This window comes from Engystomops pustulosus, chromosome 7 (genome assembly GCF_040894005.1).
Source record: "Engystomops pustulosus chromosome 7, aEngPut4.maternal, whole genome shotgun sequence".
NCBI classification, from domain to species: Eukaryota; Metazoa; Chordata; class Amphibia; order Anura; family Leptodactylidae; genus Engystomops; species Engystomops pustulosus.
Genome location: NC_092417.1, coordinates 94,112,419 through 94,130,674, shown reverse-complemented (window position 1 = coordinate 94,130,674; position 18,256 = coordinate 94,112,419). Strand labels below are relative to the sequence as shown.

General features: G+C 50.1%; 1 protein-coding gene across 3 annotated transcripts in view; it reads left to right on the top strand.

Annotated features, from left to right (window-relative positions):
• Positions 1-18,256, top strand: part of LOC140070595 (DNA topoisomerase I, mitochondrial-like) — a 166,364-nt gene that overhangs the window by 7,045 nt on the left and 141,063 nt on the right. For 2 of the 3 annotated variants that reach the window (XM_072117265.1, XM_072117263.1), the window contains exon 1: positions 11,164-11,316. The exons of the other annotated variant lie outside the window; for it this stretch is intronic. The gene's annotated coding sequence lies outside the window, so the exon portion shown is untranslated. Of the gene's footprint in view, positions 1-11,163; positions 11,317-18,256 lie in introns of those variants that run through there. 3 annotated transcript variants of the gene reach the window in all.

The window sequence follows — 18,256 nt, the reverse complement described above, 5'->3', positions numbered from 1 at the left end:
TAACCCAATGTGCCGTCAGCGATATATAGTGGCCCTGCCCGGCAGCACTCGTCCACGTGTCCGTGGTCAGGGGGACCTTGTCAGAAACGGCGTTGGTCAGGGCACGGATGATTTTGTCTGACACGTGCTGGTGCAGGGCTGGGACGGCACATCGGGAAAAGTAGTGGCGGCTGGGGACCGAATACCGAGGGGCGGCCGCCGCCATGAGGTTGCGAAAGGCCTCGGTCTCTACTAGCCTATAGGGCAGCATCTCCAGGCTAAGCAATCTGGAGATGTGGACATTAAGGGCTTGGGCGTGCGGGTGGGTTGCACTATATTTGCGTTTCCGCTCCAGCGTCTGGGGTATGGAGAGCTGAACGCTGGTGGATGCTGTGGAGGATCGTGGAGGCGACGATGGGGTTTTTGTGGCAGGGTCCTGGGCAGGGGGCTGACTATCAGCTGACACAGGGGAAGGAGCAGTGGTGTGCACGGCCGGAGGTGAACGGGCTTGTTGCCACTGAGTGGGGTGTTTAGCATTCATATGCCTGCGCATACTGGTGGTAGTTAAGCTAGTAGTGGTGGAACCCCTGCTGATCCTGGTTTGGCAAATGTTGCACACCACAGTCCGTCGGTCATCCGGTGTTTCCTTAAAGAACCTCCAGACTTCTGAAAATCTAGCCCTCGCCACGGGAGCTTCACTAGTTGACACATTTGGCGCTGATGCACCAGCTCTGGCCCTGCCTCTCCGTCTGGCCCCACCACTGCCTCTTCCAACCTGTTCTGGTCGAGGACTCTCCTCTGTCTCAGAAGCACTGTGTTCACCCGGCCTATCAACCCAGCTTGGGTCTGTCACCTCATCATCCTCCGATCCCTCAGTCTGCTCCCCCCTCGGACTTCCTGCCCTGACAACAACTTCCCCACTGTCTGACAACCGTGTCTCCTCATCGTCGGACACCTCTTTAGACACTTCTTCCACTACGTCAAGAAGGTCATCATCACCCACAGACTGCGACTGGTGGAAAACCTGGGCATCGGAAAATTGCTCAGCAGCAACCGGACAAGTGGTTTGTGACTGTGGGAAGGGTCCAGAAAACAGTTCCTCAGAGTATGCCGGTTCAAATGCCAAATTTTCCTTGGAGGGGGCAGACTGGGGGGGAGGAGGCTGAGGTGCAGGAGCTGGAGGAGTGCCGATTTCGGTGACATGGGTGGACTGCGTGGAAGACTGACTGGTGGACAAATTGCTCGAAGCATTGTCGGCAATCCACGACATCACCTGTTCGCACTGTTCTGGCCTCAACAGTGCTCTACCACGAGTCCCAGTAACTTCAGACATGAACCTAGGGAGTGTAGCTCTGCGGCGTTCCCCTGCTCCCTCATAAGCAGGTGGTGTCTCACCCCACCCAGGACCACGGCCTCTGACCCCTGCAGTAGTTGGACGCCCACATCCCCGCCCTCGTCCTCTACCCCTAGCCCTCGGGTTAAACATTTTTAAAATGAGAGTTATAACTTTAATTTTTTTTTAACTTTTTTTTGTGTTTTTTTGTTTTTTTTTGTGTTTTTTAGTTTTTAAAACCAAAGATGCTATCCTATTGCTATGGCTATTTTCTAGCCAAGTATGAAAGCACACTACTATGCCAGATGAGATGACGCTGAGTTATTAAAAAAATAAACGTAAAATAAAAAAGGAAATGGCAGACTGTGCCTAATTGAAATCCAACCCCTAATAAATTTTCCCACTTCGGTCTTTGCAATGGATATGTGCGTCACTAAGCGCAAAACACAGCGGTCGCAAGTCTCACTACAAATTGCTCACAATTTGCTAGTAGATGCACTGCAGCAAGTACAGCCACCAGCAGATCAACCAGAAATCAAATATATATAACGCTACTGTAGGCGTAAGTAAGCCGTTTGGATTCTCCTATGGCTATTTTCTAGCCAAGTATGAAAGCACACTACTATGCAAGATGAGATGACACTGAGTTATTAAAAAAATAAACGTAAAATAAAAAGTAAATGGCAGACTGTGCCTAATTGAAATCAAACCCCTAATAAATTTTCCCACTTTGGTGTTTGAGGTGGATATGTGTGTCACTAAGAGCTAAACACAACGGTAGCAAGTCCCCCTGCAAATTCCTCACAATATGGTACTAGCTGCAAATAAAAAAAAAAAGTATAACGTTATTGTAGCCCTAAAAAGGGCTGTTGGGTTCTTGGAGAATCACTCCTGCCTAACAGTAAGCTAATAGAACACCCTAACGCTTTCCCTGACCAGCAGCAGCTCTCTCCCTAGCGGCATCCAGACACAGAATGATCCGAGCAGCGCGGGCAGCGGCTAGTCTATCCCAGGGTCACCTGATCTGGCCAGCCAACCACTGCTATCGACGTGTAAGGGTACCACGTCATGCTGGGTGGAGTGCAGAGTCTCCTGGCTTGTGATTGGCTCTGTTTCTGGCCGCCAAAAAGCAAAACGGCGGGAGCTGCCATTTTCTCGAGCGGGCGAAGTATTCGTCCGAGCAACAAGCAGTTTCGAGTACGCTAATGCTCGACCGAGCATCAAGCTTGGACGAGCATGTTCGCTCATCTCTACTCAAATGGCTTTTGCACCATGCAGTGCTGTATTTTACACAGTCTATTGTTCCATAGTTTACTTAGGACTGCTGTATTTCCCTCAATGTGACACAAACAGTACAGTGTAAAATGTTTTTATACTTTTTACAGGGCTGCCTGAGGGAGGGTGAGGCAGCAGTCCTATGTATGTAACTCACATAGGACTGCTGCTTTCCCCTCCATGTAAAGGAGACAGTCCTGTGTAAGTACAATAGTGCAGTGCTATACACGGGACTGTCTGATAGGGATTGGGATTCTGCAGTATGTACACTATACCATGAGTGAATGAGCATCAGGGCTGACACAGGAGGCTAAATGTAAGTGGAATGAGCAAAACTGAGAGCTCACCCAGCAGCCATCACCCAGCAGCCATCACCCAGCAACTCTCACACATCCAGGACTCCTGTGCTGCATCTGTAGCTTATCTTCAGTTCTTCCTGCTGACAGGCAGGAGGAGAGCAGTGGCTGAGGCAGGAGAAGCTGTGTGAGTGTCCAGCATCAGTGACTCCGCCCACATGCTAACTCTGACCATGTGTAAGCTGTGAGCAGCCCCTGTGCTCTCACATAGGAAACCCAATAGAGACCTAACACCTTAACAGCAGGAAGATCGGATTAGCAGGGTCAGTTTCAGTAAGACTGAGGCAGTGGTGTGGGCATTGGTGCACGTGCCCACAGAGAGGGCTCTGCGTACCCTCTCTGGCACGCGTGCCATAGGTTCGCCACCACTGCCCTAGGGGCTAGGCAAATCAGTTTATTACCACCTCAACTTTCCTCACTGCAGAGGGCTTAAGTAGCACAATGCAGTGAATCAAGGAGCTGGTACTGAGGGTCTTTTATGACCACATGGGGGACATAAAAATAAAAAATACACACTATATATATACATATATATATATATATATATATATATATATATATATGTATACCTAACCCTATGTGTCACAAAAAAAAAATGCTGCAAAAATTTTAAAGGTAGTACACAAACAAGTTATTGCTCTAAATCCACTACATAAGAAAATTTACTAAAAATGCCCATCTATTAAGGCCATGTCAGTCCACGTTGTTAAAGACAAACTTTTCCCGATGCTCGAGTGCTCGTCTCGAATAACGAGCCCCATTGAAGTCAATGGGAGACTCGAGCATTTTTCAAGGGGACCAAGGCTCTGCACAGGGAAGCTTGGCCAAACACCTGGGAACCTCAGAAAAGAATGGAAACACCACGGAAATGGACAGGAAACAGCAGGGGCAGCATGCATGGATGCCTCTGAGGCTGCTTAATCGCACCATTATGCCAAAATTATGGGCAACAGCATGGCCATGACAGAGTGACCGAATGAGGCTAGATAGCATCTAAAACATCCAATAATTGACCCTGACACTATAAGGGACGGCATGCAGAGGCAGCGGCAGCAGTGGCAGGCTAGAGAGTGTCATGGCGACATACCCTAAATGGACTCAGGTTTCACCAAAGGAGGTGAAATGATTTCCTATGTGAACAAAAGGTTGACGGTATATTTGGTCGATAACACAGCATGGTGGCGACATAGTGACCTAGTTCCATAACGTATCTGGTGAAACACCCGAAAAATGAGCCTGACACAGCTCTTTTGATATGGGGACGACATGTGGAGGCAGCCATGGAGACGACTTCCATGATTAAGAGCGACAGTATGGGGCATTCATATTGCGCTGCTATGATTGCAACTTCAGGTCTCCAGCATGACGGCGACAGATGGGCCCAGTTCCACTATGTATCTGGTGAAACACCTGAAAATTCTGCCTGACACAGCTCGTTTGATAAGGGGATGATGTGCTGCATATCCTCTCGTGCTCCAGCGTCTGGGGTATAGAGAGTTGAAATGAGACATTGGTGGACGCTGTTGAGGATCGTGGAGGCAAAATGGACAGGAAACAGCTGGGGCAGCATGCATGGATGCCTCTGAGGCTGCCTAATCTTGGGATGGAGCTGGCAGTCCACTGCCAGGCGAGATTTCGCCTGTCCAAGCCCCTGTCTCTCGGCTCCTCCCCACCCAAAATGGGCCTGGGGGCCAAAAGCGTTTACTTTGAAAAAATTATAATTTTCAAAGCAGGCCGGGTCGCTTGAATATTTCACCTAGGAATAATGGAATAGCATAGTGGTTCTATTTTTAATTGTTTTTACGGAAATGGTTCCATGATTAAGAGCGACAGTATGGGGCATCCATATTGCGCTGCTATGATTGCAACTTCAGGTCTCCAGCATGGCGGCGACAGATGGGCCGAGTTCCACTATGTATCTGGTGAAACACCTGAAAATTCTGCCTGACACAGCTCGTTTGATAAGGGGACGATGTATGGAGGCAGTGAACTAGTAGTAGATTAAAGGTGCTGCAGTTAAAACTATGTTAGTTGGATCTTGAGATGGAGCTGGCGCTCCGCTGCCAGGCGAGCTTTTGCCACTCCAAGCCCCTGTCTCTAGGCTTCTCCCCAAACAGCACTTCTAAGAACCTTTTGTATAAGATCAAGTGTAGTAGCGTTCTTATAAGTTTGGGATATGGCGGGTGAGGGGAATGTAAACAGATGCGCAAGAAGCGCTGAGATAATATCAGTAAATGATAAAAGTTTGCCAGTATATTTTGTGGATTACACAGCAGGGTGGCGACAAAGTTAACAAGTTTGATGTGGAAGCCATGAAAACAACCCAAAATTCTGCCTGACACAGTTCGTTTGATAAGGAGACCATGTATGGAGGCAGCTATATGGACGACTTTTGGAGGCAGCTATGGCGATGACGTGTGGAGGTAGCAATGGAGACAACGTGTGGAGCCAGCTAAAAAGACGACATGTGGAGGCTGCTGTGGAGACAATTTAATTTGGATAGTGCCTGTATGTGGCAGTCCAAAAAAGTTTCCAAACCAGAGGAGCAGGTAGGTGGTCCTCCAGAAAAATTTAATAAATTGAGTGCCTGTATGTGGCAGTCCAAAAAAGTTTTCAAACCAGAGGAGCAGGTAGGTGGTCCTCCAGAAAAATTTAATAAATTGAGTGCCTGTATGTGGCACTCCCAAAAATTGCTTAAAACAGAGGACCGGGTAGGTGGCCCTCCAGAAAAATTAAATACATAGGGGGTAATTTACTAACGGCCCGATTCGCGTTTTCCCGACGTGTTACCCGAATATTTCCGATTTGCGCCGCTTGTACATGAATTGCCCCGGGTTTTTGGCGCACGCGATCGGATTGTGGCGCATCAGGGCCGGCATGCGCGCGACAGAAATCGGGGGGCGTGGCCGAACGAAAACCCGACGTATTCGGAAAAACCGCCGCATTTAAAAACCGAAATGTGTCGCTTGGGAAGCGCTCACCTTCACCTGCTATGGGATGGTGCATTCCGGGGCGTTAAGATTATTTTCGGCGCAGCAGCGCCACCTGGTGGACGGCGGAGGAACTACCTTCTTAAATCCCAGCCGGACCCGAATCCTGTGCAGAGAACGCGCCGCTGGATCGCGAATGGGCCGGGTAAGTAAATGTGCCCCATAGAGTACTATAGCTAGAGCCAGTTGGCCCTGACAAAAAATAGCCAGTTTCCTATGCTTTAGTGTACCAAGAGGAGGAGAAGGAGGACAATGAGGAGGAGTGCATACATTATTCAGGTTGAGCTTCTTTCACCTGGTGGAGAATGAAAATCCGGAGAAATCCAGGCTTTATTCATCTTGATAAGCGTCAGCCTGTCAGCGCTGTCAGTCGACAGGCGTGTACGCTTATCGGTGATGATGCCACCAGCTGCACTGAAAACCCGCTCGGACAAGACGCTAGCGGCAGGGCAGGCAAGAACCTCCAAGGCGTACAGCGCCAGTTCGTGCCACATGTCCAGCTTTGAAACCCAGTAGTTGTAGGGAGCTGTGTGATCATTTAGGACGATAGTATGGTCAGCTACGTACTCCCTCACCATCTTTCTGTAAAGATCAGCCCTACTCTGCTGAGACTGGGGACAGGTGACAGTGTCTTGCTGGGGTGACATAAAACTGGCAAAGGCCTTGTAAAGCGTACCCCTGCCAGTGCTGGAAAAGCGGCCTGCTCGCCTACTCTCCCTTGCTACTTGTCCCGCAGAAGTACGCCCTCTGCCAATAGCGCTGTAAGAAGGGAAATACTGTTTCAGCTTGTGCACCAGGGCCTGCTGGTATTTATGCATTCTCACACTCCTTTCCTCTCCAGGGATGAGAGTGGAAAGATTTTGCTTGTACCGTGGGTCCAGGAGAGTGAATACCCAGTAATCGGTGCTGGAATAAATTCTTTGAACGCGAGGGTCACGGGATAGGCAGCCTAGCATGAAATCTGCCATATCCGCCAGAGTCCCAACGCGCAAGAATTCGCTCCCCTCACTGGCCTGACTGCCCATTTCCTCCTCCTCCAACTCCTCCAACTCCTCTTCTTCTGCCCATACACGCTGAACAGTGAAGGACTGAACAATGGTCCCCTCTTCTGTCTCGCCAACATTCTCCTCCTCTTCCTCCTCATCCTCCTCCACCTTCTCCGATATGCGCCGAGAAACAGACCTAAGGGTGCTTTGGCTATCAACAAGGGAATCTTCTTCCCCCGTCTCTTGTGACGAGCGCAAAGCTTCCGACTTCATGCTGACCAGAGAGTTTTTCAACAGGCCAAGCAGCGGGATGGTGAGGCTGATGATGGCGGCATCGCCACTGACCATCTGTGTTGACTCCTCAAAGTTACTCAGCACCTGGCAGATATCAGACATCCACGTCCACTCCTCATTGTAGACTTGAGGAAGCTGACTGACCTGACTACCAGTTCTGGTGGAAGTTGACATCTGGCAGTCTACAATCGCTCTGCGCTGCTGGTAAACTCTGGATAACATGGTTAAATTCCACCTCGTGGGCACGTCGCACAACAGTCGGTGAGCGGGCAGTTGGAGGCGGCGCTGCGCTGCCCTGAGAGTGGCAGCATCTGTACTGGACTTCCTGAAATGCGCACAGATGCGGCGCACCTTTGTGAGCAAATCAGACAGATTGGGGTATGTCTTGAGGAAACGCTGAACTATGAGATTTAACACATGGGCCAGGCATGGCACATGTGTCAGTCTGCCGAGTTGCAGAGTCGCCACCAGGTTACGGCCGTTGTCACACACAACCATGCCTGGCTTCAGGTTCAGCGGTGCCAGCTACAGATCAGTCTGCACCGTGATGCCCTGTAATAGCTCTTGGGCGGTGTGCCTTTTATCGCCTAGGCTCAGCAGTTTGAGCACCGCCTGCTGTCGCTTAGCGACAGCACTGCTGCTGTGCCTAGAGCTACCGACTGATGGTGCCATGCCCACGGATGGTAATTCGGAGGAGGAGGTGGAGGAGGGGTGGGAGGAGGAGGAGGAGGCATAGTAGGCCTTTGAGACCTGGGTCGGCAGTATATGACCAGCCCCAGGGTCAGACTCGGTCCCAGCCTCCACCAAGTTAACCCAATGTGCCGTCAGCGATATATAGTGACCCTGCCCAGCAGCACTCGTCCACGTGTCCGTGGTCAGGTGGACCTTGTCAGAAACGGCGTTGGTCAGGGCACGGATGATGTTCTCTGACACGTGCTTGTGCAGGGCTGGGGCGGCACATCGGGAAAAGTAGTGGCGGCTGGGGACCGAATACCAGGGGCGGCCGCCGCCATGAGGTTTCGAAAGGCCTCAGTCTCTACCAGCCTATAGGGCAGCATCTCCAGGCTAAGCAACTTGGAGATGTGGACGTTGAGGGCTTGGGCGTGTGGGTGGGTTGCGCTATACTTCCTTTTGCGCTCCAGCGTCTGGGGTATGGAGAGCTGAACGCTGGTGGATGCTGTGGAGGATCGTGGAGGCGAAGATGGGGTTTTCGCACGGGAGGTGTTTGGGCCGTGGTCCTGGGCAGGGGGCTGACTAGCAGATGACACAGGGGAAGGAGCAGTGGTGTGCACGGCCGGAGGTGAACGGGCTTGGTGCCATTGAGTGGGGTGTTAAGCATTCATATGCCTGCGCATACTGGTCGTAGTTAAGCTAGTAGTGGTGGAACCCCTGCTGATCCTGGTTTGGCAAAGGTTGCACACCACAGTTCGTCGGTCATCCGGTGTTCTTTAAAGAACCTCCAGACTTCTGAAAATCTAGCCCTCGCCACGAGAGCTTGACTACGGGCAACATTTGGCGCTGATGCACCAGCTCTGGCCCTGCCTCTCCGTCTGGCCCCACCACTGCCTCTTCCAACCTGTTCTGCTATAGGACTCGCCTCCGTCTCAGAAGCACTGTGTTCACCCGGCCTATCAACCCAGCTTGGGTCTGTCACCTCATCATCCTCCGTTCCCTCAGTCTGCACCCCCCTCGGACTTCCTGCCCTGACAACAACTTCACCACTGTCTGACAACCGTGTCTCCTCATCGTCCGACACCTCTTTAGACACTTCTTCCACTACGTCAATAATGTCATCATCACCCACAGACTGCGACCGGTGGAAAACCTGGGCATCGGAAAATTGCTCAGCAGCAACCGGACAAGTGGTTTGTGACTGTGGGAAGGGTCCAGAAAACAGTTACTCAGAGTATGCCGGTTCAAATGCCAAATTTAGCTGGGAGGGGGCAGACTGGGGGGAAGGAGGCTGAGGTGGAGGAGCTGGAGGAGTGCTGATTTCGGTGACATGGGTGGACTGCGTGGAAGACTGACTGGTGGACAAATGGCTAGAAGCATTGTCCGCAATCCACGACATCACCTCTTCGCACTGTTCTGGCCTCAACAGTGCTCTACCACGAGTCCCAGTAACTTGAGACATGATGAACCTAGGGAGTGTAGCTCTGCGTCGTTCCCCTGCTCCCTCATCAGCAGGTGGTGTCTCACCCCGCCCAGGACCACGGCCTCTGACCCCTGCAGTAGTTGGACGCCCACGTCCACGCCCTCGTCCTCTACCCCTAGCCCTCGGGTTAAACATTTTCCAAATTAAAGTGTAAACTTTAAAAAAAAAAATTTTGTGTTTTTTATTTATTTTTTTTAAACAAAATGATGCTATCCTATTGCTATGGCTAGTTTCTAACCTACACTGACAGCACACAACTGGATTTTGTGCTGTGCCTGATGACTTTGAGCTATAAAAAGAAATAAAGGTAAAAAAAAATAAATCAGCAGACTCTGCCTAATTCTAATCAAACCCCTAATAAATTGTCCCACTTCGGTGTTTGAGGTGGATATGCGTGTCGCTAAGAGCTAAACACAACGGTCGCAAGTCTCCCAGCAAATTCCTCACAATATGGTACTAGCTGCACTACTAATGCCAGCAAGCCCAGCCACAAGCAAACAAAAAAAAGTAAAATAAAACGTTATTGTAGCCCTAAGAAGGACTGTTGGGTTCTTGTAGAATCACTCCTGCCTAACACTATTCTAATAGAACAGCCTAATGCTTTCCCTGACCAGCAGCAGCTCTCTCCCTAGCGGCATCCAGACAGAGAATGATCCGAGCAGCGCGGGCAGGGGCTAGTCTATTCCAGGGTCACCTGATCTGGCCAGCCAACCACTGCTATCGACGTGTAAGGGTACCACGTCATGCCCTCAGGGCGCGTTCACACGTTGCGCTTTGGTTGCATTTTCATTGCGTTTTAAAACGCATTACAACAGCTGAGGAGAGGTGATTTACCTAATTACATTACTATTTACATGTGTTAACAATGTGTTAACGCATGCGTTTTGTAAACGCATACGTTAACAGTAATGTAATTAGGCAAATCCCTTCTCCTCAGCTGTTGTAATGCGTTTTAAAACGCAATGAAAACGCAACCAAAGCGCAACGTGTGAACGCGCCCTCAGGGCGCTGTCCCACGTTGCGTTCGCAAACGCAGACGCATTCAAAACCGCGCCCACCGGGGCGGTCCGCGGTCCGATCGCATCGGCGTTTCTATGGAAACGCCTGCGATCGCGTACGAGCCGCCGGTGTTTTGCGTTCCCGATCGCAGGCGTTTCCATAGAAACGCCGATGCGATCGGACCGCCCCGGTGGGCGCGGTTTTGAATGCGTCTGCGTTTGCGAAGTCAACGTGGGACAGCGCCCTTAGGGCGCGTTCACACGTTGCGTTTTTGTTGCGTTTGAAACGCATATGCAACAGCTGATGTGAGGTATTTTGCCTAATTACATTTCTGTTTACGTTTGTAAATGCAATGTCAACGCATGCATTAACAAAACGCATGCGTTAATGCTTTGTTAACGCATGCGTTAATACTTTGTTAAAGCATGCGTTAACATCGCGTTTACGATGCGTTTTGTAAACGAAAACGATAACAGTGATGTAATTAGGCAAATCACCTCTCCTCAGCTGTTGTATATGCGTATTAAACGCAATGAAAACGCTGGTCAAAATGCAACGTGTGAACACGCCCTCAGGCTGCATTCACATGTTGCATTATGGTTGCATTTTCATTGCATTTTGAAGAGCATTACAACAATTGAGTAGAGTTGATTTGCCTAATTACATTAATAATTTTATTACATGCCTAACAAATGTAAACAGTAATGTAATTAGGCAAATCACCTCTCCTCACCTGTTGTAATGTGTTTCAAAATGCAATGAGAATGCAAAGTGTGAACGCACCCTCAAAGGAACATTACACAAAGAAATGAATGTTTCAATGAAAGGGTTAACCAGGAAGTGAATGGCCTACTTCACAAGCAAATCAGAACAAAAGATTATAATTGGAGATCCTCCTTTCATCCTGCTCCTGGTTAGTGGATCCTTTAGGGTCTTGTGTGTCCAGCAGGTCAGTGAAAACCTTGATTTTTATATTTGTATATTTCTGGCCATCATCTCACATATAGCAACAATATAGATCTAGTTGTGCTGTTTTTTGTATCAATATTCTGGCACCATGTAAACCTAAGGCCGGCGCCACACAGGGCGCTTTGTCTGCGCACGCAAACGCAGACAAAGTCGCGCCCACCGGGGCGGGCCTCGGCCCGATCGCATCGGAGTTTCTATGGAAACGCCTGCGATCGGGAACGAGCCGCCGGTGTTTTGAGTTAATTTAACGCGAAACACCAGCGGCTCGTTCCCGATCGCAGGCGTTTCCATAGAAACGCCGATGCAAAAGGGTCGAGGCCCGCCCCGGTTGGCGCGACTTTGTTTGCGTTTGCAAGCGCAGACAAAGCGCCCTGTGTGGCGCCGGCCTCAGGCCCCTTTCACACGTGTTTTACACGCACATGTTCGGTGCGTGCTTTTGCCCTGTAGAACTTACATTGCACTCTGGCCCATTGTAATCAATGGTTCTTTTCAGTTTTTTTTTCACACACTTTTTTTTTTTTCAACGCATGTTTAAATCTCGGCATGTTCTACTTTTACAAGTCACTCACTTGAAAAATGCACTATATAAGTCTATGGAGATGCATCAAAAAACCATTGCACTCTGAGACACATGCAAGTCCAATGCGTTTTTCACTGATCAATTGCCGTGGAAAAGATAGAGCTATCTGCATGTGAAAAACACATTGAGGGCGCGTTCACACGTTGCGTTTTGGTTGCGTTTTCATTGCGTTTGGAACAGCTGATGTGAGGTAATTTGCCTAATTACATTACCGTTTACGTTTGTAAACGCAATGTTAACGCATGCGTTAACAAAACGCATGCGTTAACGCTTTGTTAACGCATGTGTTAACATCGCGTTTACGATGGGTTTTGTTAACGCATGCGTTAACAGTGATGAAATTAGGCAAATCACCTCTCCTCAGCTGTTGTATATGCGTTTCAAACGCAATGAAAACGCAGGTCAAAACGCAACGTGTGAACGCGCCCTCAAAATACCAAAAAAAGTGTGTGAAAAACTAAGACACTGAACAAACTCTGACTGAAAACTGATTGAATTCTGATGAAAAATGCCAGTTTTTTCACTGACCAAACCCTGATCGCACCCTGATCAGACTCTGATGTGATCTGCAATCCAAGTGTGAAAGAGGCCTAATGGTGTTGCCACACATGGCGTTTTTAGTCCATTCAAGCATGTGTTTTCAGTCCATTAAAAATCGCATACATTTTTGACAGTTTTTGTCCATTTTTCCCAATTATTTTAATAAATAGGTTGAAAGCAGCCAAACTTTCAAAAACTGGTGCGTTTTTAAACTGACTTAAAATGCATGCTTAAAAATGGTCCAAAAAATGGTCGCGTTCTCTGGAAACTCATATGCGCTCGCCCCAAACCCAGCCCCTTGTGTGCTCGCGTCGCTAGCATAGTGTGCCCTCAGGGCGCGTTCACACGTTGCGTTTTGGTCGCGTTTTCATTGCGTTTGAAATGCATATACAACAGCTGATGAGAGGTGATTTGCCTAATTACATTACCGTTTACGTTTGTAAACACAATGTTAACACATGCGTTAACAACACGCATGTGTAAACGCGTTAACATCACGTTTGCGATGCGTTTCGTAAACGGAAATGTTAACAGTGATGTAATTGGGCAAATCACCCCTCCTCAGCTGTTGTATATGCGTTTCAAACGCAATGAAAACGCAGGTCAAAATGCAACGTGTGAACACGCCCTCTGGGTGCGGCCACACGTTCAGTTTTTCAGATGCAGTTTTTGATGCCCAAACCAGGAGTGGAGTGCAAATATAGCAGGAGTAGCATTTCTTAATATGTCCTCACTAGAGATGAGCGAGCACTAAAATGCTCGGGTACTCGTTATTCGAGACGAACTTTTCCCGATGCTCGAGTGCTCGTCTCGAATAACGAGCCCCATTGAAGTCAATGGGAGACTCGAGCATTTTTCAAGGGGACCAAGGCTCTGCACAGGGAAGCTTGGCCAAACACCTGGGAACCTCAGAAAAGGATGGAAACACCACGGAAATGGACAGGAAACAGCAGGGGCAGCATGCATGGATGCCTCTGAGGCTGCTTAATCGCACCATTATGCCAAAATTATGGGCAACAGCATGGCCATGACAGAGTGACAGAATGAAGCTAGATGGCATCTAAAACATCCAATAATTGACCCTGACACTATAGGGGACGGCATGCAGAGGCAGCGGCAGCAGGCTAGAGAGTGTCATGGCGACATACCCTAAATGGACTCAGGCTTCAAACCAATGGGTGGCAGAGAGGAACCAAAGAGAACCAGAGAGGTGAGCAAGAAGCGCTCAAATAATATCGGTACATGATAAAAGTTTGCCAGTATATTTTGTGGATTACACAGCAGGGTGGCGACAAAGTTAACATGGAAGCCATGAAAACAACCCACAATTCTGCCTGACACAGCTCGTTTGATAAGGGGACCATGTATGGAGGCAGTGAACTAGTAGTAGATTAAAGGTGCTGCAGTTAAAACTATGTTAGTTGGATCTTGGCATGGAGCTGGCGCTCCGCTGCCAGGCAAGCTTTCGCCAATCCAAGCCCCTGTCTCTAGGCTACTCCCCAAACAGCACTTCTAAGAACCTTTTGTATAAGATCAAGTGTAGTAGCGTTCTTATAAGTTTGGGATATGGCGGGTGAGGGGAATGTAAACAGATGCGCAAGAAGCGCTGAAATAATATCAGTAAATGATAAAAGTTTGCCAGTATATTTTGGGGATTACACAGCAGGGTGGCGACAAAGTTAACAAGTTTGATGTGGAATGCCCTGTAATAGTTCTTGGGCGGTGTGCCTTTTATCGCCTAGGCTCAGCAGTTTGAGCACCGCCTGCTGTCGCTTAGCGACGGCACTGCTGCTGTGCCTAGAGCTACCGACTGATGGCGCCATGGCCACGGATGGTAATTCGGAGGAGGAGGAGGTGGAGGAGGGGTGGGAGGAGGAGGAGGTATAGTAGGCCTTTGAGACCTGGACCGAGGTAGGCCCCGCAATCCTCGGCGTCGGCAGTATATGACCAGCCCCAGGGTCAGACTCGGTCCCAGCCTGCACCAAGTTAAGTGTAGTAGCGTTCTTATAAGTTTGGGATATGGCGGATGAGGGGAATGTAAACAGATGCGCAAGAAGCGCTGAAATAATATCCCTAAATGGTAAAAGTTTGCCAGTATATTTTGTGGATAACACAGCAGGATGGCGACAAAGTTAACAACTTTGATGTGGAATCCATGAAAACAACCCAAATTTCTGCCTGACACACCTCGTTTGATAAGGGGACGATGTATGGAGGCAGCTATATGGACGACTTTTGGAGGTAGCAATGGAGACAACGTGTGGAGGCTGCTATGGAGACAATTTAATTTGGATAGTGCCTGTATGTGGCAGTCCAAAAAAAGTTTTCAAACCAGAGGAGCAGGTAGGTGGCCCTCCAGAAAAATTGAATAGATTGAGTGCCTGTATGTGGCACTCCCAAAAATTGTTTAAAACAGAGGACCGGGTCGGTGGCCCTCCAGAAAAATTAAATGCATAAAGTACTATAGCTAGAGCCAGTGGGCCCTGTCAAATAATAGCCAGTTTCCTCTGCTTTAGTGTACAAAGAGGAGGAGAAGGAGGAAAATGAGGAGGAGGAGGAGGAGTGCATAAATTATTCAGGTTGAGCTTCCTTCACCTGGTGGAGATTGGAAATTATGAGAAATCCAGGCTTTATTCATCTTAATAAGCGTCAGCCTGTCAGCGCTGTCAGTCGACAGGTGTGTACGCTTATCGGTGATGATGCCACCAGCTGCACTGAAAACCCGCTCGAACAAGACGCTAGCGGCAGGGCAGGCAAGAACCTCCAAGGCGTACAGCGCCAGTTCGTGCCACATGTCCAGCTTTGAAACCCAGTAGTTGTAGGGAGCTGTGTGATCATTTAGGACAATGGTATGGTCAGCTACGTACTCCCTCACCATCTTTCTGTAAAGATCAGCCCTACTCTGCCGAGACTGGGGACAGGTGACAGTGTCTTGCTGGGGTGACATAAAGCTGGCAAAAGCCTTGTAAAGCGTACCCTTGCCAGTGCTGGACAAGCTGCCTGCTCGCCTACTCTCCCTCGCTACTTGTCCCGCAGAACTACGCACTCTGCCGCTAGCGCTGTCAGAAGGGAAATACTGTTTCAGCTTGTGCACCAGGGCCTGCTGGTATTTATGCATTCTCACACTCCTTTCCTCTCCAGGGATGAGAGTGGAAAGATTTTGCTTGTACCGTGGGTCCAGGAGAGTGAATACCCAGTAATCGGAGCTGGAATAAATTCTTTGAACGCGAGGGTCACGGGATAGGCAGCCTAGCATGAAATCTGCCATATGCGCCAGAGTCCCAACGTGCAAGAATTCACTCCCCTCACTGGCCTGACTGTCCATTTCCTCCTCCTCCAACTCCTCTTCTTCTGCCCATACACGCTGAACAGTGAAGGTCTGAGCAATGCTCCCCTCTTGTGTCTCGCCAACATTCTCCTCCTCTTCCTCCTCATCCTCCTCCACCTCCTCCGATATGCGCTGAGAAACAGACCAGAGGGTGCTTTGGCTATCAACAAGGGAATCTTCTTCCCCCGTCTCTTGTGACGAGCGCAAAGCTTCCGACTTCATGCTGATCAGAGAGTTTTTCAACAGGCCAAGCAGCGGGATGGTGAGGCTGATGATGGCGGCATCGCCACTGACCATCTGTGTTGACTCCTCAAAGTTACTCAGCACCTGACAGATATCAGACATCCACGTCCACTCCTCATTGTAGACTTGAGGAAGCTGACTGACCTGACTACCAGTTCTGGTGGAAGTTGACATCTGGCAGTCTACAATCGCTCTGCGCTGCTGGTAAACTCTGGATAACATGGTTAATGTTGAATTCCACCTCGTGGGCACGTCGCACAACAGTTGGTGAGCGGGCAGTTGGAGGCGGCGCTGCGCTGCCCTGAGAGTGGCAGCATCTGTGCTGGACTTCCTGAAATGCGCACAGATGCGGCGCACCTTCGTGAGCAAATCTGACAGATTGGGGTATGTCTTGAGGAAACGCTGAACTATCAGATTTAACACATGGGCCAGGCATGGCACATGTGTCAGTCTGCCGAGTTGCAGAGCTGCCACCAGGTTACGGCCGTTGTCACACACAACCATGCCTGGCTTCAGGTTCAGCGGTGCCAGCCACAGATCAGTCTGCGCCGTGATGCCCTGTAATAGTTCTTGGGCGGTGTACCTTTTATCGCCTAGGCTCAGCAGTTTGAGCACCGCCTGCTGTCGCTTAGCGACGGCACTGCTGCTGTGCCTAGAGCTAGCGACTGATGGCGCCATGCCCACGGATGGTAGTTCGGAGGAGGAGGTGGAGGAGGGGTGGGAGGAGGAGGAGGCATAGTAGGCCTTTGAGACCTGGACCGAGGTAGGCCCCGCAATCCTCGGCGTCGGCAGTATATGACCAGCCCCAGGGTCAGACTCGGTCCCAGCCTCCACCAAGTTAACCCAATGTGCCGTCAGCGATATATAGTGGCCCTGCCCGGCAGCACTCGTCCACGTGTCCGTGGTCAGGTGGACCTTGTCAGAAACGGCATTGGTCAGGGCACGGAAGATGTTGTCTGACACGTGCTGGTGCAGGGCTGGGACGGCACATCGGGAAAAGTAGTGGCGGCTGGGGACCGAATACCGAGGGGCGGCCGCCGCCATGAGGTTGCGAAAGGCCTCGGTCTCTACTAGCCTATAGGGCAGCATCTCCAGGCTAAGCAATCTGGAGATGTGGACATTAAGGGCTTGGGCGTGCGGGTGGGTTGCACTATATTTTCTTTTCCGCTCCAGCGTCTGGGGTATGGAGAGCTGAACGCTGGTGGATGCTGTGGAGGATCGTGGAGGCTATGATGGTGTTTTTGTGCCAGGGTCCTGGGCAGGGGGCTGACTATCAGCTGACACAGGGGAAGGAGCAGTGGTGTGCACGGCCGGAGGTGAACGGGCTTGGTGCCACTGATTCGGGTGTTTAGCATTCATATGCCTGCGCATACTGGTGGTAGTTAAGCTAGTAGTGGTGGAACCCCTGCTGATCCTGGTTTGGCAAAGGTTGCACACCACAGTCCGTCGGTCATCCGGTGTTTCCTTAAAGAACATCCAGACTTCTGAAAATCTAGCCCTCGCCGCGGGAGCCCTCGCCACGGGAGCTTCACTAGTTGACACATTTGGCGCTGATGCACCAGCTCTGGCCCTGCCTCTCCGTCTGGCCCCACCACTGCCTCTTCCAACCTGTTCTGCTATAGGACTCTCCTCCGTCTCAGAAGCACTGTGTTCACCCGGCCTCTCAACCCAGCTTGGGTCTGTCACCTCATCATCCTCCGATCCCTCAGTCTGCTCCCCCCTCGGACTTCCTGCCCTGACAACAACTTCACCACTGTCTGACAACCGTGTCTCCTCATCGTCGGACACCTCTTTACACACTTCTTCCACTACGTCAAGAAGGTCATCATCACCCACAGACTGCGACTGGTGGAAAACCTGGGCATCGGAAAATTGCTCAGCAGCAACCGGACAAGTGGTTTGTGACTGTGGGAAGGGTCCAGAAAACAGTTCCTCAGAGTATGCCGGTTCAAATGCCAAATTTTCCTGGGAGGGGGCAGACTGGGGGGAGGAGGCTGAGGTGCAGGAGCTGGAGGAGTGCCGATTTCGGTGACATGGGTGGACTGCGTGGAAGACTGACTGGTGGACAAATGGCTAGAAGCATTGTCGGCAATCCACGACATCACCTGTTCGCACTGTTCTGGCCTCAACAGTGCTCTACCACGAGTCCCAGTAACTTGAGACATGATGAACCTAGGGAGTGTAGCTCTGCGGCGTTCCCCTGCTCCCTCATCAGCAGGTGGTGTCTCA